We start from the raw sequence: 26,412 nt of genomic DNA, 5'->3' as shown, positions 1-26,412 counted from the left end.
AGCATACCAGTGAGTAGGTGAGGCCATTCTCCGTCCTGCAAATAGGATGTCATTGTCTTATTATAATGCAACTCACCCTATGGTCTAATACAATTCCAATGTAACCTATGTTATGGCCGTCTTGCTGACTCGACCCCAATGCAATTATCCTCCCATGATGACATTCCATCCTCTGCACATGCATTGTCAAAAGGCCACCGTGTGTCTCTCCCTATCTTTCCTAACAGAAACAACACAAACGGACGGTTATCTAGTGAATAGGGGAACGAATCAGATAAATGACAAATATGTTTCTGCCCTCAAGCAAGTCCTGGATGAGTAAAGAGGGAGTCAAACAGAGTCTCCTACTATGTTGCTTTCACTACGTGGCCGTCGGGTTGCCATGGCTACGTCATATGAAAATACACTACAGTATTGCAGACAATGCATTATGCTGAGGACTCCCGACTTCCGGTTTTCCGGACTTCCGGGCTTCCGGAGTATTTTAAATGAACATTCGTAATGTCTGTCTCTGATGTTCATGGTCAATTAAATCAGCCTATTTTGTGCAACTAATAATGTTCCCGCTAATGGGTTAACCAAGCAGCCTCGCACCTAACGTGCAAGCACCTATGTTCGAACTATTCATAGCAATATGCGCCGGGCAAGGCGGAGGTACGGGTAAACACGGCTCATGTTCTGTCATCAAAGGTAAGAGTTGGTTTTCTTTAACTCAGCTGATGCATTGTTGTGTTTCTGACATGGTCTGGTTGTGTTACAGACATGGTCTGGTTGTGTTTCTGACATGGTCTGGTTGTGTTTCTGACATGGTCTGGTTGTGTTACAGATATGGTCTGGTTGTGTTTCTGACATGGTCTGGTTGTGTTTCTGACATGGTCTGGTTGTGATACAGATATGGTCTGGTTGTGTTTCTGACATGGTCTGGTTGTGTTTCTGACATGGTCTGGTTGTGTTTCTGACATGGTCTGGTTGTGATACAGATATGGTCTGGTTGTGTTTCTGACATGGTCTGGTTGTGTTTCTGACATGGTCTGGTTGTGTTTCTGACATGGTCTGGTTGTGTTTCTGACATGGTCTGGTTGTGTTTCTGACATGGTCTGGTTGTGATACAGACATGGTCTGGTTGTGTTTCTGACATGGTCTGGTTGTGTTACAGACATGGTCTGGTTGTGTTACAGACATGGTCTGGTTGTGTTTCTGACATGGTCTGGTTGTGTTTCTGACATGGTCTGGTTGTGATACAGATATGGTCTGGTTGTGTTTCTGACATGGTCTGGTTGTGTTTCTGACATGGTCTGGTTGTGTTTCTGACATGGTCTGGTTGTGTTTCTGACATGGTCTGGTTGTGATACAGACATGGTCTGGTTGTGTTTCTGACATGGTCTGGTTGTGATACATCATTGAATGTGTTGACCTGCTGTGATGTGTTGACCACCATCACTCTCCATCATGTGTCTATGAAATAGATAGTACTGTACTACTGACTGCAGCATTCATCTCTGCTCATTGATGTAGCCATGTCACACAGACACATAGTACACATATTCATCTGCTACCTTTATTAACCTGAGTGTAGCTGTGAGGCCTGTACTAGCCTTGTTGACTAGACTTCCTCCTTGTCTGACACTGGGTATTGGACCGTACCGACGTCCATAGACCGGTCACTCTTCCACCTCAGTGTCTGTAGTTGACAGGGTAACTTCTCCATGGCCACACGGTCATTTTAAGGGTGAAAGTTGAAATTATACAATGGTTGTAACGCCAGTGCGTGTTTTATGCGCGTGCACGCGGGGAAAAAATCGTGCACGCGGGAAAAAAATCGCACGCGCTGCGCGCGCGAAAGGAGACCCCCCCGCCACACTGCTGTGCCCCACCCAACAAAAATGTGCACCAGCCGCCACTGGTTGTGGGTCTCCTGTCACTAGTGCCATTCGCGTGAACGCATATTCACTTTTTCTCAATGTAGTTCTATATTTTAAGTTTGAAGTTTTAAGACTAGCACATCGCAATGCGAACTTCAGAATGACACTAATGATAGATTTCTCAATTTGAATATAGGATACTATCCAAAAGCTAGCAAATAAGATTGCTTCCATTGGGGAGGGACTATAGTTTTTTTTTAAAAGGTTAATATTCCTAGATATTCATCCCTTTTGTGGCCAATCTTAATTTAAAAAGGTTAGGGTAATCACTGATTACCCCATCGTAATAATTTAAAATAATTACAAAATATTGTTTAATGAATACATTAGGATACATCATTATCAAATCAATAGTAGTCAAATGTGTTATTTGCATACACATACACTCACTGGCCACTTCATTAGGCACACCTTGGGGTTGGACCCCATCTTTTGCCTTCAGAACTGCCATAATTCTTCGTGGCATAGATTCAACAAGGTGCTGGAAACATTCCTCAGAGATTTTGGTCCATATTGACACTATAATATCACGCAACAGCCCGTCTGGCACCAACAACCATGCCAGGTTCAAAGTCACTTAAATCACCTTTATTTCCCATTCTGATGCTGGTTTGAACTTCAGCAGATCGTCTTGACCATGTCTACATGCCTAAATGCATTGAATTGCTGCCACATGATTGGCTTATTAGATATTTGCGTTAACAAGCAGTTGAAAAGGTGTACCTAATGAAGTGGCCGGTGAGAGAATAATATATTATTATTAATATTATTGCTTTTTCAAAATCTTTGGATTTGGACAAGTAACTTGAGCTCTCGGACAAGTACAAGATAAGTTCACTTGTCCGAAGGACAAGTACCTGAAAAAGCTTAATGTCAAGCCCTGCTATGGATACTCCATGCCAGGGCCCTCTTCAAGCAAGGCAGCCAGAGAGGAGAGCAGAGTGGGGGGGTAGTGGTGGTCTAGTGGATAGTGAGTTGGACTTGTGATCGGAAGGTTGCGAGTTCAAATCCCGCCTGAAACCTCACCACTACTAGTGTGCCCTTGAGTAAGGCACTTAGCCTTCAGTTACTCCAGGGGGAATGTCCCCCGGCATTTAGCAGACGCCTTATTCCAAAGCGACTTACAATCAATACATTTGAATACTAAGCATGTGAATCAGCAATCCACCATTCGTTACAGGAAGAGTAATCTAGCTCGGGCCCGGGGCCACTGATAGAAGGAAAAACCTTCTCCCTATTATCGCCTTCTACTAAAACCTTTTTTTATTTTTATTTTTATTGCTGGAGAAACTGAGAAACAGTACAAGGGGGGCAATAGAAGTTCTTAGGGACACAGTAGAGGGGAAAGCGGGTGTCTTTAGGAGACGTAGTGGTGAGGGTCAGAAAGATGTCTCAGGAGGAGCAGTTAAGATGTAACCTGAAGAGATGGGTCTTCAGTCTACGACGGAAGATGGGTAGTGATTCTGCCGTTCTGACAGCCGTTGGGAGCTCATTCCACCAGCGGGGAGCCAGTGTTGTGAAGAGACGTGATCGGGCAGCCCGACTGCTGTGTAGAGGAGGTGGGGCCAGTCGGCCAGCCGAGGTGGAGGAGCGGAGTGAGCGGGCAGGGGTTTGGGGGGTTACCATTTCCTTCAGGTAGGCAGGGGCTGTCCCTTTAGCTGCCTGGTATGCAAGCACCAGGGTCTTGAATCTGATGCGAGCTGCTATCGGGAGCCAGTGCAGGGTGCGAAGGAGAGGGGTGACATGCGAGTATTTGGGGAGGTTGAATACCAGCCGGGCAGCAGCATTCTGGATGAGCTGCAGAGGTCTAATGGCTGAAGCGGGGAGCCCAGCCAGGAGTACATTGCAGTAATCCAGGCGGGAGATGACCAGTGCCTGGGTCAAGAGTTGCGCTGCCTCTCTGGTAAGGAATGGTCGTATCCTTCTGATGTTGTAGAGGAAGAATCTGCAGGAGCGAGCCGTTGCTGCAATGTTCTCCGCACAGGAAAGTCGGTTATCCAGGATCACTCCAAGGTTCTTGGCTGTCAGGGAGGGGGTTACAGTAGAGTTCTCCACTGTGATGGAGAAGTCTTGGAGAGGGCAGGCTTTCCCGGGAATGAAGAGGAGCTCGGTCTTGTTAAGATTGAGCTTGAGATGGTGGTCAGCCATCCAAGTTGAAATGTCAGCGAGACATGCTGAGATACGGGTTGCCACGTGTACATCAGACGGGGGGAAGGACAGGAAGAGTTGAGTGGTGGTAGGAGAGCCCATGTGAAGAGATTACCGAGCCAAGAGACTTGGTGTAGAGGGAGAAGAGTAGGGGCCCTAGGACGGAACCCTGGGGTACTCCAGTGGAGAGGGTTCGTGGAGAAGATAGCGATTCTCTCCAGGTCACCTGGTAGGAGCGGCCCGCCAGGTAGGAAGAAAACCAGGAGTGTGCGGTGCCAGAGATGCCCAGGTCTGAGAGGATGGAGAGAAGGATCTGGTGATTGACTGTGTCGAAGGCAGCAGACAGGTCAAGGAGAATGAGAACAGAGGAGAGGGAGGAAGCTTGGGCAGAGTGGAGGGCTTCCGTGACAACAAGGAGCGCAGTCTCAGTGGAATGCCCAGCCTTGAAGCCGGATTGGTGGGGGTCTAAGTGATCCATCTTCCGGAGATAGTCAGTCAGTTGTTTAGATGCCGCGTGTTCAAGGGTTTTGGAAGGGAAGGAGAGAAGGTCAACCCGGTGGCAAAGAAATGACTCTTGCAGAGGAGAGAGAGCTTGAAGTGGTAAGGAACGGTCTCACCTATGTCACCGAAGACAACCACAGCAAGGAGCCACACTGGCATGCCAGGTATCCTTGGGTGGAAGACCCCGTCTCCCTACCGAACAACAAGAGAACAGTTGAGGCTACATTTCTCAGAACAGAAAAGCGACTAGCCAAAACACCTGAATGGAAAGTGGCATACGCTGCACAGGTGCATGACATGGTCGGTCGAAGAGCTGCGCTCAAACTGCCTAAAGACACCATCACCAACTGGGATGGACCAGTTTGGTACCTCAGTCACCTCATTGCCCCTAACCCACACTCTGTCACAACTCCGGTAAGAATCGTCTGGAACAGCAGCCAAAGATGCAGAGGTGTGAGCATGAACGACCTGCTGATGAAAGGCCCCGACGTTCTCAACCAGATTCGAGCTGTGCTTCTCAGGTTCAGAGGTGGAGTATTCGCTGCCCTGGGTGACATAAAAAAGATGTACAACTCAGTCTGGCTGGAAGACCAAGAAGTGCACCTGCACAGGTTCCTCTGGCGAGACGCTGAGGATGAAGAGCTGGGAGAATATGCAATCACAAGAGTGAACATTGGAGACAAACCAGCAGGGTGGATCGCGCAACTGGCAATGCGTGAAACTGCTAACCTCCCTCTCTTTGCCCATCTTGAAGAGGAGCATCTAGTGATTCACAATGACAGCTACGTTGATGACATCCTCACTTCCCACAACAACCCAGACCAGCTAAAGATCATCACAGCCAATGTGGAGAGGATCCTGAGGGCTGGAGGTTTTGAGCTAAAGCCATGGGTCCTTTCTGGGCAAAGTGGGAGGAAGGAGCACACTGGTGAAGAGGAAAGGACAAAGGCAACGACCATGGTCTTACCAAACCAGATGTGTGATGATGACAACAAGGCGCTTGGCCTGGGCTACAGAGTCAAGGAAGATAAGCTCCACGTCATGATCGGAATCAACTTCTCAAAGAGAAAGCAAAAGATGAGACTGGGTGAAGACCTTCAGCAAGAGGAAATCAGAACCCAGACACCAAACCCTCTGACACGAAGAGAACTTCTCAGTCAAGTGTCAGCACTTTATGACCCAGTTGGCCTAGTAACTCCTGCCAAGCAGAAGGGAGCTATTCTGGTACGGAGAGCGTTCCAAGAGGCTAAAGCTGAAAGCGGTCCGGTCAAGGACACATGGGACATTGCACTCTCAGATGGCCTCAGAGGAGATGCAATCAACCTGTTCGAGGAGTACCATCAACTCAGCAAGGTCACATTCAACAGAGCTCTAACCCCCAAAGGCTTCACTACTGAACCACCATGGGCAATCACGTTCTCTGATGGAAGTGAGCATGCCTATGGAGCAGTGATGTACCTAAGATGGACCACAGACCAGGGTTCCATCATCAGATTGGTGGAATCCAAGGCAAAGCTAACTCCCTTGGACCACAAAGGTGATGCTGTCAAAGCAGAGATGTGTGGAGCAGTGTTCGCCTCACGGCTAAGGAAGTTCTTCGAGCGGCACAGCCGAATCCAAGTTGGAAGGTGGTTTCACTTGGTCGACAGTCAAACAGTCCTTGGGGCAATACAGCGAGAAAGCTATGGCTACCAAACATTCTTTGCCAATAGGATTGGAGAGATTCAAAGCAGCACAGCAGTTCAGGACTGGTGGTGGATCCCTAGGACTCAAAACATTGCTGATGGGATCACCAGAGGAGCAAGCCCTCAGGATCTGGATGAACATTCAGAGTGGCAAAATGGACCCAAGTTCTTGAGTCTGCCAGAAAGTGAGTGGCAAACCAAATCGGCTAAGGAACTAGCAACCACCGCCAGAGAAAGCATCAACAAGTTGCAGAGGAAAGCATTTGCTGCTGTGTTGACAAGGGCCCAGGCTCTGAAACAGTCCCCGGAAAAGAAAGAGCCCTCACGGAATCAGAACCAAATCCAGATGGAACAGGGGAGACCAGACCGCCAAGAAGGTCAGTTGTTCAAGATCTTCTGGACGTCAAACGGTTCAGTGTTCTGACCAGACTGGTCAAAACAGTTGCAATGGTCTGGAGAGCAGCAAAAAGGTTCCATGGACGAGGTCAGGCCTTGGACAGCCCAAAGTGGGAGGCAGTCTCCTCAGGAGGAGCCATCTCTGTACAAGAGAGAGAAGATGCCCTAAGAGACATTTTTCTTGCAGCACAAGAGGGAGCAATCTTTCCAAACTCCACCACTGACAGGCTGGTGGTCTACAAAGACCAGGACTCTGGACTGTTGGTTTGTGGTGGCCGAGTGCAGATGTTCAAAGAAGACCAGTGTTGTGTCCCACTCCTACCCCATGATGCCTGGGTGTCCACACTGTTGGCTCGGGAGGCGCACAACGAGAGTCATGATGGAGTGGCCGGAACATTGCTCAGAATGAGAAAGAAGGCATGGATCATAAGGGGCAGGAGAATTGCCCAAAAGGTTGTCGATGGCTGCATGACCTGCAGGAAGTTGAGAGCAAGGAAGTGTCGACAAGTGATGGGTGACTTGCCACCAGAAAGGACGGAGCCTGCTGCACCCTTTGAGTTTACAACCGTAGACCTCTTCGGACCGTACCAAGTACGAGATGATGTCAAGAAGAGAGTCACTCTGAAAGTCTGGGGAGTTGTCTTCTGCTGTATGGCCAGCAGAGCCATTCACACCGAACTGGTGAACGCCCGATCAACAGAAAGCTTTCTGATGGCTTACCAACGGTTCACAGCTCTCAGGGGTCATCCAAGAAAGATCTGGGCTGATCCAGGCACCAATTTCATTGGAGCAAAACCTGTCCTGGAGGAGATGTATAGGTTCTTGGACGACCTGGATCAAACAGTACTGGAAGACACTGCGGCCAAAAATGGAACAAAGTGGATGTGGAAAATTCACCCAGCTGACTCTCCACACAGGAACGGTGCTGCAGAAGCTGCTGTGCGTGTTGCAAAGAGGGCACTTCAGAGTCTTGGTAAAGAGTCTGGGCTCAGCTACTCAGAGTTCCAGACAGCTCTCTACATGGCAGCCAACCTTGCAAATGAGCGCCCGATTGATGCCAGAGTTCAGAGCCGGGAAGATTGCATCCAATATGTCACACCAAACAGCCTCCTCCTTGGTCGAGCAACTCAAAGTGGAGACTTCAAAACATTTGACTTTTCCAACTACCCCTACAAAAGGCTCAGGGCGATGCAGTCAGAGGTGACCAAGTTCTGGCGATCCTGGAGTCAACTCGCTGGTCCCAACCTTGTTGTCAGGAGCAAGTGGCATACTGCCGAAAGGAATGTCGCTGTGGGAGACATTGTCTGGTTAAGTGACCAGAACGCACTGAGAGGTCACTTCAAACTTGGCAGAGTTGTCAGCACCAACCCAGACAGCAAAGGCGTTGTGAGGGATGTCCACATTAGGGTCTTCCCAAGCTACTGTGTCCCCCTGACAAAAGCCCCAAAGGGAAAAACCAGCCATCCCAACTCCAGCAGAAGAAATGAGAAGCCCCAAGCCACCGTTCTGTACAGGGACGTGAGACGGTTGGTTGTCCTACTACCTGCTGAGGAACAGAAATAAACCTTGGCAGAACCACAACTCCAACGACCCAGTGCCCTTACAGTTTGCCTACAGTCGGCGATCTTCCCGGTAATCCATGGAAAGATCGAGTGGGAGGTGTCTTGGCAAACTCAACAAGAAACCAAATACAGTGCCATTCCTTCACAAACAAGGAAAAAGAGCCCAATTTCTCCTCCCTAGAGAAACTCAGCCATCCCAACATGGGTTTGGCTCCCATTCCCCCCAGAGGAGAAACATGAGATGACAGTCATGGCCTGCACAGCTGAAATCAATTCACAAATCACCCAGCAGCTCACCTGAACAATCACCACTCCCTTTAGTCTGCAGTCCCACAGTTGAGGATTCAGTTCAACAAACACACTGTGGTAGGAATATTTGCCTATTGCAGTGCTGTGCTCAACCAACTGTTTGCAGAGACCAGAGTGGCTGACAGTGAGATGACTTGGATGTGTGTTGTTGTTTGTTTGATATCTTGGATTTGTTTGATAGCCAATTGGTTGCTGTTGGGTGTTTGATATCAAGTTCAGTTCATGGTGAAGTTAAACGGGCGGTACATCATTTTGGGAAAACTATTTCATTACTTGTACATTTTTTTATTGCATTGTAAATTCCTTCATATTGTTTCTTAGCCGCTTATTTTTGTGTTTATACCTTTTCAAAGGTTTTTCACCTACTACTACTGCTACTACTTGTAAATCTGATGAAAAAGAGACAAAATTAAGTCCAAAATAAAAGGAGGAAGATAATTGCTGTCTGGTCATTGGATGCAGAAAGAGTGGAGTCCCAGTGAAACTCTGGTCAAACGGTCAAAGCCCTTTCAAGTTAGGGGAAGCACAGAAAACCATCACATAACTTGACACTACCAGTGATTGGGCGACACCGATAGTGCCAGTGCCTAAGAAGGATGGAGGAATCCGGACCTGTGTGGATTTTAAGGTAACAGTTAACCCTGTGCTATCTGTAGAGCAGTATCCACTCCCTCATATTGAGGACCTGTTTGCTGGACTTAGTGGGGATCAAAAGTTCAGTAAAATAGACCTTAATCAAGCTTATTTGCAAATGCATGTGCATGAAGACTCACAGGAGCTGCTAACTATCACAACACACAAGGGCCTCTTCAGGTACCGCCGATTACCTTTCGGAATCACATCAGCACCAGCACTGTTTCAACGTGCTATGGATCAAATCCTCAGTGGCCTGCCTGGTGTTCAGTGCTATTTAGACGATATCCTTTGCACAGGGGCCAGCGATTCCGAGCACCTTCATAATCTGGACGCCACTCTTCAAAGACTAAAGGAATATGGACTCAGGGTTCGCAGGGCAAAATGTGACTTTTTCCGCTCTTCCGTGGAGTACTTGGGACATGTCATTAATGCCGAGGGCCTACACACGGCCCCATCCAAGGTCACAGCCATCATGGATGCACCGCCACCCCAGAACGTCAGTCAGTTGCGTTCATTCCTAGGGCTGCTCAACTACTACGGTCGTTTCATCCCAAATCTATCATCGCTACTAAAGCCACTACATGACTTACTCCGCCAGGACAAGGCGTGGGAATGGAATAAAGCATGCCAGGAGGCTTTTCAGAAATCAAAGGATGTGTTAGTGGGGTCAGAGGTCCTAACTCATTATGACCCGTCACTCCCAATCCAGCTGGCCTGCGATGCATCTCCATACGGGGTGGGTGCAGTTATCTCACACATAATGCCAAATGGGGATGAAAGGCCCATGGCTTTGCTTCAAGGACTTTAAACAAAGCCGAAGCCAATTATGCTCAGCTGGAGAGGGAAGCGTTAAGCATCATTTTTGGCGTTCGTAAATTCCATCAGTACTTATATGGACGGAAATGTACACTCCTTACCGATCACCGACCTCTTACGACCATCCTTGGACCACATACCGGGATACCGTCTCTCGCCGCAAGCCGTCTGCAACGATGGCCGCTGCTGTTGTCTGGGCATTCATATGTCATAAAGTATCGTAAAGCAGACTCACATTGCAACGCCGATGGCTTATCAAGGTTGCCACTCCCTGTCACCAAACCAGAGCTGCACACTGAGCACGTTGCCTATTTCAGTCAGGTGGATGATGCGCCAGTTTCAGCTGAACAAGTGAAGAAGGCCACACGCAATGACCCGGTCTTGTCAGCTGTCTTGGACATTGTTGTAAAGGGCCACTCTGGCAGCAACGACGGTGCTTTGAAACCTTACCTCGCGAGGAGGGCGGAACTGACGGTGCAGTCTGGATGTTTGCTGTGGGGAAGGAGTGTGGTTATACCACCAACACTACGCAAACCAGTGTTGCAGCAACTCCACTCAGGACACAGCGGAATAGTAAGGATGAAGTAAATAACAAGAAGCTACTTTTGGTGGCCAAATATGGATGGACAGATAGAGGAGATAGCAAAAGCATGTTCTTCATGTCAGAAAATCAGGAACAATCCTCAACTAGCTCCTCTGCACCCCTGGAGCTTTCCAGAAAGGCCATGGCATCGTGTGCATATTGATTTCGCAGGACCTTTTGAGGACAGAATGCTACTTGTCGCTGTGGATGCACACAGTAAATGGCCTGAAGTGGCTATCATGAGATCCACCACAACAAAAAAGACAATTGAGAAGCTGGGAGAAATGTTCAGCCGTTTTGGATGTCCCGTTCAACTCGTCTCTGACAATGGACCACAGTTCGTGTCCCAGGAAATGGCTGTTTTCGTGCAAGCAAATGGCATACAGCACATAAGATCAGCACCTTATCACCCGTCATCGAATGGCCTCGCTGAAAGGTTTGTGCAAACGATGAAAAATGCATTAAAGGCATCACAAGGGCAGGGAACCCTCCATCAGCGGCTGCACAGATTCCTACTGCAACACGCCACATGCAACTACAAAAGTATCACCTGCCAGCTTGTTGCTACAAAAAGAGCTTAGATCCAACTTTGACCTCCTGAAGCCAACGTCAGTGAAAGAGACAGTTTCACAGCAGCAAAAGAAACAAATCCAACAAAGAGGACAAACCAAGTTCAGAGTTTTCACTCCAGGAGAATCTGTGTTGGCAAGGAATTACTGCAGTGGACCTAAGTGGATTCCTGCCACCATCATTGCACAGACTGGACCGTTATCATATACGGTTCAAACTGCCACTGACATCGTCTGGAGAAGGCACATCGACCAGCTATTGCAAGCTCCAACACACACCCCGCTGCTTGCCAAGGACCCTCTCGATACACCGCCTCTTGATCTACCTGCAGAAGTTTCAGGCTCTTCTATGCCTGAGCCTGAGGTTGCTGCCGCATCACCTGACTCTCCAATCAAAGAGACTGTAACACCTTCGCCTGATTCTGCCTCTGGTCCGAGCCCACTACAGAGACACAGAGACTCTGAGGTTCCAGCTGCACGGCGAAATCCTGAAAGACAACGGCGGCCTCCTGATCGTTTGGACTTATAGCTTGACTTACCCAATTCAACTGGAGCAGAATAATCTCCATGGGTATAGTCAGGGGTTTGAGGTGGTCTACCCTCCCTCCTCTGGTCATCCCTCCCTCCTCTCCTCCCTCCCTCCTCTCCTCCCTCCCTCCTCTCACCCCCCCATCCCTCCTCTCACCCCCTCATCCCTCCCTCCCTCCTGTCCTCCCTCCCTCCTCTCCTCTCATCCCTCCTCTCACCCCCTCATCCCTCCCTCCCTCCGGTCCTCCCTCCCTCCTCTCCTCTCATCCCTCCTCTCATCCCTCCCTCCTCTCCTCCCTCCCTCCTCTCACCCCCCCATCCCTCCTCTCATCCCCCTCATCCCTCCCTCCCTCCTGTCCTCCCTCCCTCCTCTCCTCTCATCCCTCCTCTCATCCCTCCCTCCTCTCCTCCCTCCCTCCTCTTACCCCCCCATCCCTCCTCTCATCCCCCTCAGGAGAAGAGGAAGCTGCAGGATGAGGTGGAGGACATGACGGAGAGGTTGAACGAGGAGCTGGAGACGCGTCAGAAGACGTCAGACAAGCTGAGTCACCAGCGCCACCAGAGCCAGAAGGAGAAGGAGTGCACGCAGGAGGTGAGAGGTCACATGACCAGAGCCAGAAGGAGAATGAGTGCACGCAGGAGGTGAGAGGTCACATGACCAGAAGGAGAAGGAGTGCACGCAGGAGGTGAGAGGTCACATAACGGCCGCAGACATACTCCTCATTAACCCGTTCAGTGCCGAGGGTGAATTAAGTCACCCGAGCGAGCCGTCAACGTTCTAGAAGGTGACGCCAGGGGTGACGCTTTACTCACCGGAAATGCATCAATGACGATGCTTCATTTTGTAGCCAATCAAGGTACTGTTGCTAGGTAACCCTGGTCCCTCCCCCCTCTCTAAACCTGCCCCCCCCCCCCTCCTCCCCAGCTGATCGAGGACCTGAGGAAGCAGCTGGAACACCTGCAGCTGTACAAGATGGAGGTGGAGGCCAAGAGGGGGCGGTCTCCCAGCGCAGGGCTGCAGGAGTACCAGAGCCGCACGCGGGAGGCGGAGCTAGAGCAGGAGATACGACAGCTCAAACAGGTAACACACACACACACACATGTACGCCACTAGGGATATATCCGAATCCGAATCCGGTATTCGGATAGCACGAATAATGAGATTTAAACAGATACAGATTCTATCCGATGTTGCTCGATATTATTCTGAAAAAAACAAAACACAATTGACATGATGGCTGTAAAGGATTTTTCATCTTATAAATGTTTTTAACATCTGTATGTTAAAGGTGTATGTGTTGGATGTATGCATGTATGTATGTATTGGATGTATGCATGGTCTATTCATTTTCACACAGAATGTAACAGTAGATTTCCATGGAGTAATTTCCCGTGGGATTGTTGAGAGTCTGGCTGTCCTGTTTATGAACACAGAGCCCTGATTGAGGACCGTGTGTTCATGGACAGTGATGGAGTGCAGACTCGTTATCAATGTTGTGACTATGTTGACAATACCAAATGTACAATGTGAAGGTTTGGTGTCAGTCTTTGAAAGCTTCCCATTGAGAGGTTGATTTGACTACTCAACTCGAGTTGTGAAAGATCATTTTCTTTAATAAATATTATACCTAGATTTAAAGCAAGTTCCTATCTTGAGTCTCATAATTAATCCACAACATGGCTGTGTTCGTAAATTCGCTCTGAGAGCGCCGGAGCGCACACTGGGTCCAACGTCATAAAGGGACCAAGTAATTTGATTGGACAAGAGGCGTTCCATGGGTGCCGATCAGATTACACGCAAAATGGATATATATTTGATAATGAAATAATGAAATCAATTTGATGCTTTGAAGGCACAAACATTGCATTGCCATGAATATTGGATTCGAAAATATGAAATGTGACGATTTAACGAGACGTCCGGTATAAACCACACCCACTTCCGGTATAAACCACACCCACTTCCGGTATAAACCACACCCACTTCCGGTCGATACAGATATTTAAACAGATATTTTTATGGTTAAACAGATACAGATACAGATAATGACGTCTCTTTACACCCCTAACGCAGACACACACACACTCACGCACACACGCTCACACACGCACACACACGCTCACACACACACACACACACACACACACACACACTCACTCACGCACACACACACTCACACACGCATGCACCCTCTGTGTGTGTGTGTGTGTGTGTGTGCGTGTGCGTGTGCGTGTGCGTGTGCGTGTGCTTGTGCTTGTGCTTGTGCTTGTGCTTGTTCGCGTGCGAGTGTGTGTGTATGACCTGTATAACCCCTGCATCTCCAGGACAACCGGGGTTTGAAGGAGCAGAATGATGAGCTGAACGGCCAGATCATCAACCTCAGCATCCAGGGGGCCAAGAACCTGGTCTCCACCTCCTTCTCCGAGTCGCTGGCCGCCGAGATCAACTCTGTGTCGCGCGGCGAGGTCAGTCCCAAGACCTTAGTTCCTAGTCCCTATCTCCTACCCCCTATCTCCTACCCCTACCCCCTACCCCCTACCTCCTAGCCTCTACCTCCTAGCCTCTACCTCCTAGTCTCTACCCCCTAGCCTCTACCTCCTAGTCCCTACCTCCTAGCCTCTACCCCCTAGCCTCTACCTCCTAGCCTCTACCCCCTAGCCTCTACCTCCTAGCCTCTACCCCCTAGCCTCTATCCCCTAGCCTCTACCTCCTAGCCTCTACCCCCTAGCCTCTACCTCCTAGCCCCTACCTCCTAGCCTCTACCCCCTAGCCTCTACCTCCTAGCCTCTACCCCCTAGCCTCTACCCCCTAGCCTCTACCTCCTAGCCTCTACCTCCTAGCCCCTACCTCCTAGCCTCTACCCCCTAGCCTCTACCTCCTAGCCTCTACCCCCTAGCCTCTACCCCCTAGCCTCTACCCCCTAGCCTCTACCTCCTAGCCCCTACCTCCCAGCCTCTACCCCCTAGCCTCTACCTCCTAGCCTCTACCCCCTAGCCTCTACCTCCTAGCCTCTATTTCCTAGCCTCTACCCCCTAGCCTCTACCTCCTAGCCCCTACCTCCTAGCCTCTACCTCCTAGCCTCTACCCCATAGCCTCTACCTCCTAGCCCCTACCTCCTAGCCTCTACCCCCTAGCCTCTACCTCCTAGCCCCTACCTCCTAGCCTCTACCCCCTAGCCTCTACCTCCTAGCCTCTACCTCCTAGCCTCTACCCCCTAGCCTCTACCCCCTAGCCACTACCTCCTAGCCCCTACCCCCTAGGCCCTACCTCCTAGCCCCTACCCCCTAGCCTCTACCTCCTACCCCAGTCTAGACCTGAATGAGTTAGGTGTGTGTGTGTGTCAGCACTATGGTGGTTGGCTGGGCTCCATGTTGCTGTCTGACTGACCAATTCATGGACTCAGTCATATTACAGATCACTTTTCACTGTGTTCAATACACACACAACAATGAATGGATCTCAATGATATTGTGTTACTATAATACTTATAAACATTCTCTCTGTATGTGCGTGTGCCTGTGCGTGTGTGTGTGTTTGTGTGCGTGCGTGCGTGTGCGTAGCTGATGGAGGCCATCCACAAGCAGGAGGACGTCAACTTCCGTCTCCAGGACTACATCGACCGCATCATTGTGGCCATCATGGAGTCCAACCCCTCCATCCTGGAGGTCAAGTAAAGGTCAGGGGTCGCCTGGCCACGCCCACCCGCCCCCGCCGTCTCATTGGACAGCTGCACTGGAAGGGTCGTGTGATTGGCTACTGAGACTATGACGAAGGATAGATGAACCTATCGCACTCCTCCAGCTCCCAATCACCCTCGAAGAGAAGATTTCAAAGAAGATTAAAATTCAAAGAAGACAAAATATTTTTGTTTTTATTATTCAGTCACTGTTGACGGCTGTTGTCTCTATGAAAAAATAAGCTATGTTTGGTGCAAGGTCCCTGGGATTTGAGCTTGTGTGTGTGTGTGTGTGTGTGTGTGTGTGTGTGTGTGTTTGTGTGTGTGTGTGCATGTGTGTGTGTGCATGTGTACCCCGCCTCTATAGGCTTTGGTTCCGATGACGTCCCTGTATTTGGGTCGAGGGACCTGAGTTTCCCTGAGAGAGTGTGTGTGTGTGTGTGTGTGTGTGTGTGTGTGTGTGTGTGTGTCCGAGGTTCTGTGTGTGAATCAGGGTTTCCGTTAACCGGTAATTCCCGGACTTTGTCCGGTAACATTTGTCGAAGTCCGACAAATTGAAAACTCGTCGGACAAAATGTCCGGTGAAAATAATTCCCTCTAAGCACAATTTGAATACAATTCGCTAAAGTTCACATTTTGTATCCAAATTGGCTTTGGGCCACCATTCTCAGCTGAGCACCAAACACACACACACACACAACAAACCCGAGAGAGAAGGACCCGCCCCCTCCAGCCAGCCTATAGGCTAACCAACGGGGGCGGGTCCTTCTCTCTCGGGCAGTGCCGCGCGTGCACGAGTGTGTGTGTGTCCGGTGCCCCGCTGAAAATGGTGGCCCGAAGCGGAAAGCCTTAACTTTATCGCACAATAACAAGGATAACAAACGAAACGGACAACATTTACACTAAGATGGAGACAAACTTCAGCGATATGATCTAACAGCCGGTTTTCAGGACGACATACAGACCCGCTTACAGGGCTATCCCCTAAGTATGATTTGACAGGCAGCGAAACGAAATGCCTTCCCAACCAGCGAGACCTGGGGGGTGTTCTATCAACGTCGCCAAAGGAAAACCTAGGCCTACTTCGCCAAGTCCCGCGAGACTCTTTAAAAGATCCAGGCATATCTTGATAGATCTCGCGAGACTTGTCAAAACAAGCCCAGACTTTCCTCCAGCGACGTCGATGGAACACCCCCCTGGTTATAGAAATGACGTTGTTTTATTGATAAAAATAAAAAAAAGGGTAAAACTGGAAAGAGAAAATAGAAAACTCACATTAATCCCAAACAATTTAACAAACTTCAGTTAACGTAATGTGGAGTCCGTTCATTGATCGATGCTGTCTGTTCAGTTCCCAGTGAGGCGCCCGTTCAGCGCTGGACCCGTTCAGCGCTGGATTTGACGCATGGCATAGCGCGCATGCGTCGAATCATGTTATATTATTATATAGCTCGCATCTAATCGTATCGGATGAGAAATAGACATTAAATGGCATATATAGGCCGCTACACAACAGTAATCACCGCGACAAACAGCTATATTAGATTTGAAGAAAAAAAAATATGATTTTGGAAAAAATTATTTTTATTATATTTTAATATGATGACCGGAATATATCACGTTTGTCCGGTAAATCGAATTCTTCCCGGACACGATGTCCGACGGCAAATTTTTCTAACGGAAACCCTGGTGTGAATGTGTATTCAGTGGAATTCCATCAAGTCAGTCATCGAATCTCCTTGTCCCTGTCCCTGTCCCATTACTGAAAATATAGAAAACATTTTTCAACATACAGATTTGGCCCACATATTAAATGTACAATATCGGTCCTGAAATTTCACCTAAGACTCCAAAACATGATCCAAAACGTCATATAGCGTATCAGCTAACGGCAATTGAGGTCAGGGTCCGGATTAGGCTAGTCAATTGAGGTTAGGGTTAGGCTAGTCAGTTGAGGTCAGGGTTAGGCTAGTCAGTTGAGGTCAGGGTTAGGGTTAACCCTCACTTCAAGACAGAATCCCTCTGAAAGAAATCCTTTTTTGAGGGAGATGACCTCTGTGTCTGTGTGTGTGTGTGTGTGTGTGTGTGTGTGTGTGTGTGTGTGTGTGTGTGTGTGTGTGTGTGTGTGTGGTTGTGTTCCCCTGCATCAGACTGAACCGTGTTTAAACCGTGGTCAACTAGGTGTTTAAGCCATATGAAGCTGTGGTCAGGTGAAGTGAACCGCGTGTCTCTCTGTATCCAGGCCTGCTGTGCTGCCTGCTGTGCCCGACCTACAGTCAGGACTCGTCCTGTCACGCTTGCAGGGTGTCTTTATTCTGAATGGAACGTACGTGTGTGTGTATGTGTGTGTCACGGTGACCCAGGTGAGGGACATGTCCTTGGGTAGGAGAGGACGAGGCAATGCCCTGAGGGTTAGCGTGTGTGTGTGTGTGTGTGTGTGTGTGTGCTTAGTGTTGTGTGCTGCGTGGTTGTGTAATGGTTTGGTTGCCACAGCAGTAGTAACATGAATGACATCATCGTTCTTGTGAACCTCTGGGTCTCCATGGTGATGAAACTAGCTGGCTTATTGTTTGCTGCGTCTCCATTAGTTTTTACTATGACACAGAGTCCTCTGGGATCAGGTGGTCACAAGACTACAAATACACAACACTCCACTTCCCATCACTCCCCTCTAGTTTAAGCTCCTTGTGGGAAATGTAGTTCATAACTGACATAGTAGTTTAGACAAAGTGGTAAATACTGACATTAACGTTACTCATACTGACAAGACTGATTTTGATGGTGTAACTTAAAGACACTAAATAGACATTACAAATTGATAGAAAAACTGTGCAGAATTGGGAGTTGTAGTTCTATTTGGGAGCAGAGTTGTCTGGGATTGGGAAGTGTAGTTCTGTGGAGTGTGAGCCCGCCTGATCCTGAGTGTTCTCTGGCTGAGTGAAGGTCACAGGGACCAACAGCTGATCCAGGTCGTCACCGAGCATTCTCATTGGACGAGAGACTTACTGTCCATGAAAATGCTGAAAGACTGAAAATGTTTAAAATGTTTGACAATGTTGTATGATGCAATGAAATCGGTTGTACTTTGCACTCATTTTTGTTTTGATTAAGACAGAAAGAAATATATATTATTTGTTTGTCAGGTGAAAACAGTTTATTGTAAAGGGATGAAATCCTAAATTGAAGAGGACATCTCTTATGAATGTGTTTAAGCCCACACGAATAACCGAAGAAAGCGGAAAATGAATTGAAAACTGACTTGCTCTTTGTGTGGCTGAGGGAGAGTTTCAAACAGGTTAGCTTTCCCTCCTCTCAACTCTCTCGCCTCTGGATCTAAAGGAACTTTCCAGATACGCTTCAGCGTTTAGCAATACCGTCGCCAAGGACAGCGGACACGGATAACGACGGATATCCAGGACAGACAGACGTCACAAACTGATAAACTCTCTTCTGTACCGTCAGAGGCTCGGCTGACTTCTGTCCTCTGAGCTCCTCTGAGCTGGTCCTCTCCCCTCTGGCCACGGACATGATGACAGGAGAACACGCTGCAGCCCTGACCTGCTGCACAGCACTGCTGTCTCTTCACAAACGGACTCTTCCGGGCTGTTGAGATGGTGGACATAGAGGTGGATGTTGCTGTTGATATGTGTCCTCTCTGGATAGCGGTGTTCATATCTCTCTCCAACTGGCTAGAACGGATGACGGGGCCTGGAGTTTGTCCCTGCAACTGATTTACAGACGTACTGGGCGGACAGCATGACATCACTGCGCCAACTAGAAATACAGACAAACAGCAGCACCCACCAGAGCTAGATGTCTATAGCTGTGGCCTCCTCTCTCCCTCCCCCTCCCTCTCTCTCTCACTCTCCCCCCTCCACCTATAGACCCTGGCTATGTCAGTCACTGCTCCTCTCCTCCCCTCCTCTCTTATCTGCTTGACACTCCATCAGTGGAGGCTGGTGGAGGTGGAATTCGGAGGACGGGCTCATTGTAATGCATGGAACGGAATGAGGAATGGTATCAATTGGTCCTCCGATTTCTACCTCCGCCAGCCTCCACTTGAGGCTCCATGGACACTGGCCTTGGATGTAAATGACTTGTACATGTCAAAGTTGTTTTCTAAACCGTGTAGATTCTAGCTATTTTTATAGTCGGGAGAAGAAGAAAAAAAGATGAACTGATGAACTTTTCTTTCTTTTTCTTTTGGTCTTCAGCTGAGAAGCGACCTGCTCTTCCCTGTGAAGGTCGTCTGTCTGTCTGTCCGTTGCTATAGCATGTAGGAGCGACAGTATACTTCAGATTCTCACTTTAGTGTGTGACATCACATGATGCAGATATTTATTCAACATTTCACACAATTCTCTCTCTCTCTCTCTCCCTTTCTAAAAACGTTATCCGTTGCTTCTTCCAAACAGAAGTTTGTACATAGTTTTTGCATATCTGGACGCTCAAGGGAAGTTGTGGGTATTCACAGTAATGGGGCGATGGGAATTCTACTGGATATGGGGAATTTTAAAGAGTTGTTGAATTTAAGAGAAATGTATAATCGAAAAGTCATGTTTCTGCTTGGATTGAACTGAAGTCTTGTTCATGGGAAGTCTGAGCAATTCAAAATGTCTGATGGTTACAGTTTGGCTAAGGTCATAGGTCATGATGAAGGGCGTTGCCATGGTAGCGAGAACAGAGCTGGCCAATGACACGGTCTCCTCAGAACAGGCACCAAACCTTTCATCCATTCCACAGAACTCTACTGTATATCAATCACCTTCACTGAGCTTGTCATGTTTTAGGACGACTAGTTCAGATGGCTAGCTAGCGTGAGACGTAGCATGGTTGCTATCTGCCTGTCTGACTGGATCCAGGCTGAGTGAGAGCAGACATTCCCCCAGCAGAGATCAGCCTCATACGATGGGATCCTCTGATGCACTTTATCAAGCCCCCACAGACTCTACAACCCCCTGCATTCAAAAAGACCAAAGAATGAAGTTTGGCTTCAAACTGACCATTTCTCTATCAGCTCTCTCTCTCTCTCTCTCTCTCTCTCTCTCTCTCTCTCTCTCTCTCTCTCTCTCTCTCTCTCTCTCTCTCTCTCTCTCGCTCTCTCTTCCTCTCTCTATCTATCTAACTAACTTACTCCTTGCTAGAAATTGAAAATAATATCAAGAGAAAAGTAATTAATGTCATTGCTGGGTCCACCTCTGCCCTGAGGAACTGGCGTGCTAGTCTGAACACTGTGTGTCTCATCCCTGCCTGGCTGGGAGGACGCTGACCGTACAGAACCGGCAGTACCTCCTTCAATTATCATTATTAAAAAAAAGTTTAATGTTTAAATAAATGGTCATTTTTGTGAAACTTTTGCTCTCACAATTTAGCTTCCAACCTCCAGGGAAAGTCTAGCTGAAGGCACACACCACTACTGAGCTAGTAGTGCACAGCTTGCCAGTTTAAAGGACACGGGAAGAAAACACAAAATAAAAAAGAGAAACATTGTAAAAAAAACATACAGAAATTGTAAAACTGAAGTTTATTCTTATTCCTGAAGGATAATGTATAAATTATGATGAACACTATTGTTTACTGCTCTATATTATTTTTGATGATCCACAGAGAGATCCCTTACCCTTATCGTCAATGGGGAATTATAATGTCAAGTCATTGTACAAAAGGTAAACGAAAACAGTGAAGTTAAGAATAGAGAGAAATAAATCAAATAAAATTAACCTGTGTTTGATTGTGTTGTTATTTTTCATGTTCTGCACCTTTCCCTACATTTACACTGAACAGAGACTGCACAGTATACATGAAGAGACTGTGGTCCTGTCCTTTCTGTCATAGAATTAGAATCATTCTAATAGAATCATTCCAATTCTATGATTCCAGTAACCATGGTAAAGATGTTGGGTTTTTGTTGCCATTCAAGATTCTACTATCCCCATATTTCATGATTTGATCTATTTTTTCACTTCAACATAGTTTTGTTGCCATTCAAGAGTTGCCAGCATTTGACCAAATAATGTCTATGCATGTGACGAACAAACTCAATGGTAAGTCGCGCTTTCTTACCAACTTCATGATGACCAAAAGTCATTTCTAAAACAAGTCCTTACTAAACCCTTAGTTGTTACTAGCTAGATTTCAAACTAGTTGTTTACTCATTTCGTTTGCACCACACCATCTTTTGCCAATCTAGCCAAAGCTAGTAAATACTTAATAATGTGCAAATTGTTACTAAAAAGACATTGTCGCATAAAACGTGATGGAAGAACTTTATAGGCAATCAGTGAGCAACGCAAAATGTAAACAACTACCGAGTTGATCCATGAACAGTGTTGCCAACTGTTACACACCCGAAGGTATGTTTAAGGTAGTAACAAATAAGGGAGTCCACACATGTGTTTAAATGATACAATTATAGAGAGATCATCACCCTCCCGGGCCTCCCTAGAGCTCTACTGGGAGCAGGAGTGGAAGAGCCCTCTGGGAGAGGACTTCAATTTGCTGGAGGAAATGCTGCCAGAGCTGGCCTCAAGGGGGATCTTCTTCCCATCCCACATGGTCACAGAGGAGAGGGAGACCGTGAGTAATTGCCTACATGTAGTTTGTTAAAGGCTGTATTCCTGTCAAATGGATAACGGAATGCAATTGTTTTGTGTGATTGATTGGTGAATATTATTTGTATTTACTTGTTTAAATCTTATAGTAATTCTTATATTATTTAGTTATTTTGTGTTTATGATGTGTGGATATGTTAAAGCACTTTGAGCTGCAACGTTTGCAGGGAAAGTGCTATACAAATAAAGGTTTATTATTATTATTCATATGAATAAATGTTTTGTAATATGAATCTGATGACATTTAGGTTAAAATGTCTCTCTCTCTCTCTCTCTCTCTCTCTCTCTGTGTCTCTGTCTCTCGCTCTGTGTCTCTGTGTCTCTGTCTCTGTCTCTCTCTCTCTCTCTCTCTCTGTCTCTCTCTCTGTCTCTGTCTCTCTCTCTCTCTGTCTCTGTCTCTGTGTCTCTCTCTCGGTCTCTAGGAGTCAGATGACTCCTCCATCTCTCCTAACCTGTCACCATCACCCCCCCGGGCCTCCCTAGAGCTCTACTGGCAGCAGGAGTGGACCGCAGGCAGACCGCAGACCGCCACTTCCTCCTCGTCCAATGAGACGTCACCATGCGGACATCGCCAAGCTGAGTCCCTGGTATCCATCAGCCTGGGTTCCACCACCAGCTCCATTGGCTCAATTAGAGAGACTCAGGTCACCAGCATTTCATCTTGTTTTTAAATGGACATATTTACATTTACATACCCCAGCTCCCCAACAGAAAATCTTGATGTTCAATTGCTATGTATTTTTTTTGGTATCTGCACCAGAATGATCACAATGGAATGTATAGTTATCCTCTTATCTCCTTGACTTCCATTCACAGTCCAGTGTGAGCATCGCTGCTGGAGCCAGTTCAGACCAGCCAGAGGTGGAGGTGGTTGTGGACCCTCTCTCTAAGAGTGAGTATATCTGGTGGTAATGTCTTCACTGGAAAACGTCACGTTTTGACTGGATGGTTTTTGCCGACAGTCATTCTTCTGGCACACATGAATCCACTCTCCACTTACTGTCTGAGAAGTGACACCTTTTCATCTGCTTGTCAGGCAAAGAGGAGAAGAAAATGCACACCTTCTGGACCTGCTGCTGCTCCGCAGAGGATGAGGACTAGAGTCCCCCCACCCCCCAGTACTATAATTTGTCCCATTCTCCCCGTTGTCCCATTCTCACTCTCTCTCTCTCTCTCTCTCTCTCTCTCTCTCTCTCTCTCTCTCTCTCTCTCTCTCTCTCTCTCTCTCTCTCTCTCTCTCTCTCGCTCTCTCTTCCTCTCTCTATCTATCTAACTAACTTACTCCTTGCTAGAAATTGAAAATAATATCAAGAGAAAAGTAATTAATGTCATTGCTGGGTCCACCTCTGCCCTGAGGAACTGGCGTGCTAGTCTGAACACTGTGTGTCTCATCCCTGCCTGGCTGGGAGGACGCTGACCGTACAGAACCGGCAGTACCTCCTTCAATTATCATTATTAAAAAAAAGTTTAATGTTTAAATAAATGGTCATTTTTGTGAAACTTTTGCTCTCACAATTTAGCTTCCAACCTCCAGGGGAAGTCTAGCTGAAGGCACACACCACTACTGAGCTAGTAGTGCACAGCTTGCCAGTTTAAAGGACACGGGAAGAAAACACAAAATAAAAAAGAGAAACATTGTAAAAAAAACATACAGAAATGGTAAAACTGAAGTTTATTCTTATTCCTGAAGGATAATGTATAAATTATGATGAACACTATTGTTTACTGCTCTATATCATTTTTGATGATCCCCAGAGAGATCCCTTACCCTTATCGTCAATGGGGAATTATAATGTCAAGTCATTGTACAAAAGGTAAACGAAAACAGTGAAGTTAAGAATAGAGAAAAATATATCAAATAAAATTAACCTGTGTTTGATTGTGTTGTTATTTTTCATGTTCTGCACCTTTCCCTACATTTACACTGAACAGAGACTGCATAGTATACATGAAGAGACTGTGGTCCTGTCATTTCTGTCATAGAATTAGAATCATTCTAATAGAATCATTCCAATTCTATGATTCCAGTAACCATGGTAAAGATGTTGGGTTTTTGTTGCCATTCAAGATTCTACTATCCCCATATTTCATGATTTGATCTATTTTTTCACTTCAACATAGTTTTGTTGCCATTCAAGAGTTGCCAGCATTTTACCAAATAATGTCTATGCATGTGACGAACAAACTCAATGGTAAGTCGCGCTTTCTTACCAACTTCATGATGACCAAAAGTCATTTCTAAAACAAGTCCTTACTAAACCCTTAGTTGTTACTAGCTAGATTTCAAACTAGTTGTTTACTCATTTCGTTTGCACCACACCATCTTTTGCCAATCTAGCCAAAGCTAGTAAATACTTAATAATGTGCAAATTGTTACTAAAAAGACATTGTCGCATAAAACGTGATGGAAGAACTTTATAGGCAATCAGTGAGCAACGCAAAATGTAAACAACTACCGAGTTGATCCATGAACAGTGTTGCCAACTGTTACACACCCGAAGGTATGTGTAAGGTAGTAACAAATAAGGGAGTCCACACATGTGTTTAAATGATACAATTATAGAGAGATCAATTGAACAGAGACTGCATAGTATACATGAAGAGACTGTGGTCCTGTCATTTCTGTCATAGAATTAGAATCATTCTAATAGAATCATTCCAATTCTATGATTCCACTAACCATGGTAAAGATGTTGGTTTCCGTGGAGACTGAATGCAGTATCTTTTGAGTTCCTTATGTTAATGTGATCCCTGAATGTTGCCATTCAAGAGTTGCCAGCATTTTACCAAATAATGTCTATGCATGTGACGAACCTCAATGGTAAGTCGCGCTTTCTTACCAACTTCAAGTAATTTACTGAATATGTGTCGTAGCCTACAGTAGATTCCATTTAAGGATGTATGCTATTTTAATTAGACTAGTTGAAATTGATTAATCTGGTAGACAGAGAGAGTAGATATGCCTGTGTTTGTGAGCAGCATCCCTCTCTATAGTCAGTCATCAGCTTTGAATGAGACAAACTTATCTGATGCAAAGGTATGACCCCCGCTCTCCCCTGTGTCCACCTGTTCTATACAGAGGAAGCCTCCCCCGACCCCTCCACCACTCAACTGGGGTATAGCTACCCTGCCCAGCCCCAGCCCCTCCCCACCGACCCCAACCCCCCTGCCTATTGCCACCCCCTCTACCAGCAGTGTCAGTGCTGGACCCCTTCTCAGTCTCCAATGCAGGCCATGGAGAGGTACTACGACTGGAACCAGCAACAGCAGCAGTCCAGTCCTGTCTATAGACCCACTGACCAGCAGTACCTCAACCATACAGTGCCGTACCCCCTTACCTATGGGGAACCCCCACCCTCCCCCCTTACCTATGGGGAGCCCCCACCCTACCCCCTTACCTATGGGGAGCCCCCACCCTACCCCCTTACCTATGGGGAGCCCCCACCCTCCCCCCTTACCTATGGGGAGCCCGCACCCTACCCCCTTACCTATGGGGAGCCCGCACCCTACCCCCTTACCTATGGGGAGCCCGCACCCTACCCCCTTACCTATGGGGAGCCCGCACCCTCCCCCCTTACCTATGGGGAGCCCGCACCCTACCCCCTTACCTATGGGGAGCCCCCACCCTCCCCCCTTACCTATGGGGAGCCCCCACCCTACCCCCTTACCTATGGGGAGCCCCCACCCTCCCCCCTTACCTATGGGGAGCCCCCACCCTCCCCCCTTACCTATGGGGAACCCACACCCTACCCCCTTACCTATGGGGTGCCCCCACCCTACCCCCTTACCTATGGGGAACCCACACCCTACCCCCTTACCTATGGGGTGCCCCCACCCTACCCCCTTACCTATGGGGAGCCCCCACCCTCCCCCCTTACCTATGGGGAGCCCCCACCCTACCCTCTCTCCCAGGGGGGCGCCCTGCCCTACCCCTCCATGCAGCAGCACCAGAGGGGTCCATGGACCCAGGTGGTGGTCGCCACCCCCCAGCCCTCCACCATAGACCCCCACGTCCTCGGGGAGGTGGGGCCGGTGTGTTCTCTGATGGTGGCCATGCTGGTGGCAGGCATACCGGTGGTCCCTGTGGCTGGGGTGGGGATGGGGAGAGTGCTGAATACCGCCCAGTGGTTCAAGAAGATGCACCCCAGGATGGAGGCCCTGTGGGGGGAGGAGATGGAGGAGATACTGGCGTCGTTGGAGAGACAGGATGGAGACAGGTGTAGGGCTTTCACACCGGCAAAGAACCGTGCCGGTTCGCGTTCGCGAACCAAGTCTGGAACCGGCCGGCGCGTTCAGACCGAAGCTCAATTGGTTCGGAAACTGAAAAGTTGGTTCGCAGCGGGCACCAAAAAATAGTGGTTCTCAAGCGCGAACCAAAACGTAGAACAGTCACGTCGTCAGTGGGTGTGTCCTATTCTAGGCTGCAGAGACCAGCAAGGAGGAAGTAGACAAAATGTAATCTAATCTAA

This window comes from Nansenia antarctica, assembly GCF_963989245.1.
Source record: "Nansenia antarctica genome assembly, chromosome: 11".
Lineage (NCBI taxonomy): Eukaryota > Metazoa > Chordata > Actinopteri > Argentiniformes > Microstomatidae > Nansenia > Nansenia antarctica.
The sequence above is the reverse complement of the archived record's forward strand: the minus strand, read 5'-3'. Positions refer to the sequence as shown.